This window comes from Gorilla gorilla, chromosome 13, assembly GCF_029281585.2.
Source record: "Gorilla gorilla gorilla isolate KB3781 chromosome 13, NHGRI_mGorGor1-v2.1_pri, whole genome shotgun sequence".
NCBI lineage: Eukaryota > Metazoa > Chordata > Mammalia > Primates > Hominidae > Gorilla > Gorilla gorilla.
The window spans coordinates 79800122-79805352 of record NC_073237.2 but is presented as its reverse complement, the minus strand read 5'-3'; the positions used below and the strand labels follow the sequence as shown (position 1 = coordinate 79805352).

The window sequence follows — 5231 nt, the reverse complement described above, 5'->3', positions numbered from 1 at the left end:
GGAAAGTCCGTGGAGTCCATTCTTTCTTGGAGACAACATGGCTCACCCCTTTGGCTTCTTTATCTCCCTTTGGCTTCACCTTCATTGTCCAACACCTCCCAGACAAGTTGTAGCTCCTATATAAGCAGGATTGGACTATTGGCATCTCACTAGAAATTTTCCCCTGCTAAACCATACACTAACATACACAAAGGAGGCATTTCTCTTCACAGTCTCAAGGTTTTCCCAGCAGAACATCACTATATAATTATGATTAGTTGCTTAATCTCCAAAACTTTCTACATTAGTGAATGCGCACATGAAACTTACTAGGCAAACTTTGTGCAGTGGCAGTATCATAGCCAATGAGGTTTGTCTGAGACACGATTATTGATAATTGAAAACTATTCCCAATACCTCACCAGGATGATTTGGCATATAGTTGGCATTGGCAATTTTTGACTTGGCAAAATAGTCTTTGGTTGCCTTGACTCCTGATTCATGTCTTTACGTTTTCTTCCTCAACAAGCTTCTTAATAGGTATTTTCTTCCAAAATAGTTTTGTTTTGTTTTGTTTTTTTTTTGAAACGGCGTCTCACTCTCTTGCCCAGGCTGGAGTGTAGTAGTGTGATCTTGGCTCATTGCAACCTACACCTCTGTGGAAACTGAGCAAAAAAAAAAGTACTAGGTAAATGATTATGGACAATATAACTCCTTATTCCAGGTGTTCAAAGTTTTTAAAAACTAAAAATTTCTTTTATTGAGGTATAAATTATATAAACACACATCTAAAGGGTACAACTCAGTGAAAATCTATATGTGGATGTAGCCCTAACCACTACTCAGATCATCACATAGCACGTTTCTAGGCCTCCAATGGCTGCCTATGCCCCCTCTCCAAGCTGATACCTCCCCAAAGATTGCCACTATTCTGCCCTATAGCAGATTAATTTTTGCCTGTTTTGGGGGAAATATACAAATGAAATCTTTAGAGATTACTGTCTTTTGATCAACATTACATCGTCCTTGTTGCTGTGAGTTGCAATGGTTTCTTTTTCTTTTTTTTTTTTTTGAGATGGAGTCTTGTTCTGTCACCCAGGCTGGAGTGTAGTGGCACGATCTCAGCTCACTGCAACTTCCGCCTCCTGGGTTCAAGAAATTCTCTTGCCTCAGCCTTCCAAGTTGCTGGGATTAAAAGCATGCACCACCATGCCTGGTTAACTTTTGTATTTTTAGTGGAGACGGGGTTTCACCATGTTGGCCAGGCTGGTCTCGAACTTCTGACTTCAAGTGATCCACCCACCTCAGCCTCCCAAAATGCTGGGATTACAGATGTGAGCCACCATGCTTGGCCAATGGCTTCTTTTTCGTTGTTGTGTAGTATTTCATTGCATGACTATGCCTCAATTTATCCATTTTACTTTTTATTTTTTTTGAGACAGGGCCTTGCCCTGTTGTGGAAGCTGGAATGCAGTGGCACAATTATAGCTCGCTTCAGCCTCCAACTTCTGCTCTCAAGTGATTCTTCTGCCTCAGCCTCCTGAGTAGCTGGGACTATAGGCATGGGCCACCATGCCAGGCTAATTTTTAAAATTTTTAATAGAGATGAGGTTTGGCTGTGTTTCCCAGGCTGGTCTTGAACTCTTGAGCTCAAGTGATCCTCCCGCCTCAGCCTCCCAAAGTGTTGGAATTACAGGGGTGAGCCACCCTGCCTGGCACCATTTTACTCTTGATGGACATTTCAGATGCTTCTAGTTTGGGGTTTTAATGAAAACAATGCTGCTATAAACATTCTCATATATGTCTTGTACATATAATTGCAATGAAGTCCAATTTATCAGTCATCTTTTAATGGTTAGTGGTTTTTATATATTTGTAGTCAGCATGTAAAAGTTTTGATTCTTGGCTTTGCAAGTCTATAAACTTGATTTCTATCAGCCTATCTAGTGTTGTTCAGGCCTAGAGAAGTGATTCAAAACCAGACTCACAAGAGATAAAAGTATTTTGTTGTCTAAAAATATCTATACAGTGTTATTTTATTTTAATATAAGATTGATGTATAAGTCTCAGAGATAATTTATGCATTTGTGATTTACAATCCAACCCATCTCATTTCAGGCTCCAAAAACCTGAGAAAACAATTTAACAATTTATCAATCAGAAGATTGCTTAGTGGACATGGATTTAGAGTGAGAAGGAATTGAATGGGCTCAGTAGATATTTACCATAAGCCATGAAAGACTCTAAGGAGCCATCACTATTGCTCTGTCGAGTTCACTATTTTCTGTTACAGGAATCACCGAAGACTTGTGTATTTGTAGCTGGGTAATAATACCTATTCATGTCCTTCTCCATTTTTTCTGTTGGTTCATTTTTTTTCTCACTGAATTATAAAAACCTCGGCCGGGCGCGGTGGCACACGCCTGTAATCCCAGCACTCTGGGAGGCCGAGGCGGGCGGATCACGAGGTCAGGAGATCGAGACCATCCTGGCTAACATGGTGAAACCCTGTCTCTACTAAAAATACAAAAAATTAGCTGGGCGCGGTGGCGGGCGCCTGTAGTCCCAGCTACTCGGGAGGCTGAGGCAGGAGAATGGCGTGAACCCGGGAGGCGGAGCTTGCAGTGAGCAGAGATAGCGCCACTGCACTCCGGCCTGGGCGAAAGAGCCAGACTCCGTCTCAAAAAAAAAAAAAAACCTCTTTGTATATTTGTTTGTGATTTCCCCCCAATTTATCTTTTATTACTTTATTTATAATATTTTCTTTTTGCCCAGGAAAGGGTTAAGATTTTTACCTAACATAATTTCTAGAATAATTTTTTAAAATGAAACTATAAGCCATGGCATTTTAATAGAATATACTGAAATATATTGACATTTATTTTGTCATGTCAACTAGGAATAATTTTACCAGAGAAAAATGTTTTATATCTGGCTGGGCACGGTGGTTCACGCCTGTAATCCCAGCACTTTGGGAGGTCGAGGAGGGCGAATTACGAGGTCAGGAGTTCAAGACCAGCCTGGCCAATATGGTGAAACCCCATCTCTAATAAAAATACAAAAATTAGCTGGGCATGGTGGCATGCACCTGTAGTCCCAGCTACTCTGGAGGCTGAGGCAGGAGAATCGCTTGAACCCGGGAGGTGGAGGTTGCAGTGAGCCGATATTGCACCACTGTACTCCAACCTGGGCAGCAGAGCGAGACTCCCATCTCAAAAAAAAAAAAGTTTTAAACCTATACATAATTGAAAAAATACATTATTAAAATATTCAGGAAATATTATTTTGTTATCAGCTTATTGTTTTAATCATTTACTGGTGATGCTCATTTGCAGACAAGATTGGCAGGTATCAAAAAACTTAGAAAATGTATGGAAGAAAAACATCTTGAGAAAATTCTGTCTAGAAACATATTATTGTTCTGTGGATTCGTAAAATATGAATTGCCATTGTAGTATTTTAGTGCAAAACATGTTGGTCCATCTCATGGAAAAATGAGTGTTCCCTATGACCCAGTTTGCAAACCCCTATATAGTATTTCTCAATTTTGTTCCCACTGTAGGCCCTTCATACAAAAGTTTGAAGAAACATGTGGATAAAAATCTTTCAGTTGCCCGGGCGTGGTGGCTTACACCTGTAATCCAAGCAGTTTGGGAGGCTGAGGCGGGCGAATCACTAGAGGCCAGGAGATTGAGACTAGCCTGGCCAACATGGTAAAACCCCATCTCTACTAAAAATACAAAAATTAGCTGGGCGTGGTGGTGCACTCCTGTAATTCCAGCTACTCAGGAGGCTGAGGCAGGAGAATTACTTGAACCAACCAGGAGGCAGAAGTTACAGTGAGCCGAGGTCGTGCCACTGCACTCCAGCCTGGCTGACAGAGTGAGACTGTCTCAAAAAAAAAAAATTCAGTTAATTACAAAATATGTCACAAATATTAAAATAATAACAATAAAGCAGAATAAAAAAATTGACCATAAAAATGATAATGGTTTCATATTAGTGGGAGGGTTGATATTGTTTGGAATCATTCAGAGTGTCTATGTATAGCTTGAAAAAAGCTTAAATTACAGGTTAGCACCTCATTGTTTTATTTCCTTTGACTTTACTTCTACTAATTTATTTATTTATTTATTGAGATGGAGTTTTGCTCTTGTTGCCCAGGCTGGAGTGCAATGGCGCCATCTTGGCTCATTGCAGCCTCCGCCTCCCAGGTTCAAGCGATTCTCCTGCCTCAGCCTCCTGAGTAGCTGGGATTACAGGCACGTGCTACCATGACTGGCTAATTTTTGTATTTTTAGTAGAGATGGGGTTTCACCATGTTGGCTAGGCTGGTCTCGAACTCCTGACCTCAGGTGATCTGCCCGCCTCAGCCTCCCAAAGTGCTGGGATTACAGGCGTAAGCCTCCACGCCCGGCCTACTTCTACTAATTTTGAGAATACCAAATCACAATGTTAAGTCATGAGGAACTGCAGCAAGCGCTGAGGAGCTCCGTCAGATGGTGCTGGCATTTACAGAAATGAGGGGCATAGCTCACTGGTGAGTGTGTTCAGTGCTCCATCAGATGCTAGATCAGCCAGCATCACACAGATGTTGTGAAGGAGAAGGATTCCTACTACAGTCTGGCTTCATTCAGCCCTGGAAAGTCATTCTTAATGTTTCCAGCATTTGCATATGATGTAAAAATATGCCCAACAACACGTGTTGATTTTATTCTTGAAACAATGAAGAAAACCATCAACTTTTAAGAAAGAGCCAACCCACGACCTGATGTTTACACAACAGGCCACTCTTCTTATGATGTCCTGATGTCCTTTTTTCATATTACAACTTGACAAATTTTGGCTCTGAATGAATACGTAAGACAATTCATTTGAGATCCATGGAGCAGGCCCAACCGAAATAAGAAAAACTGTCTTTACTCTGAACTATTGGTATCATGGAATGATACTTTTTTTGAAAATAAACAGAAATTTTTATGCTTGAAATAATTCAGAAACAGAATGTTCTGAATTATTAACAGAATGTTAATAAAACAAAAAACATTTTTTGATATCTGCTTAATGAATTCAGTACCTCATCATCAGTACAAAATAAAAACAATTAAAAACAAATTTCTCTTGATCATGGATTTTTGCAAAAAAGAATTAAAGCTTCTCTGTCTCTCCTGAAATTATATTCCAAATTTTAATGGAGTTACTATTAATACATCAGAAGTTATCTCTTCTTGGGAAACATATCACTTAAACTT

At 40.0% G+C, this 5231-nt stretch overlaps 1 non-coding gene across 1 annotated transcript; it reads left to right on the top strand.

Annotated features, from left to right (window-relative positions):
* The first annotated feature begins 315 nt into the window (after positions 1 to 315).
* LOC115935937 (U4 spliceosomal RNA) lies at positions 316 to 456 on the top strand. The gene has a single exon (XR_004071521.1). It is a non-coding gene; the product is annotated as a U4 spliceosomal RNA (small nuclear RNA).
* The last annotated feature ends 4775 nt before the right edge of the window (positions 457 to 5231 follow it).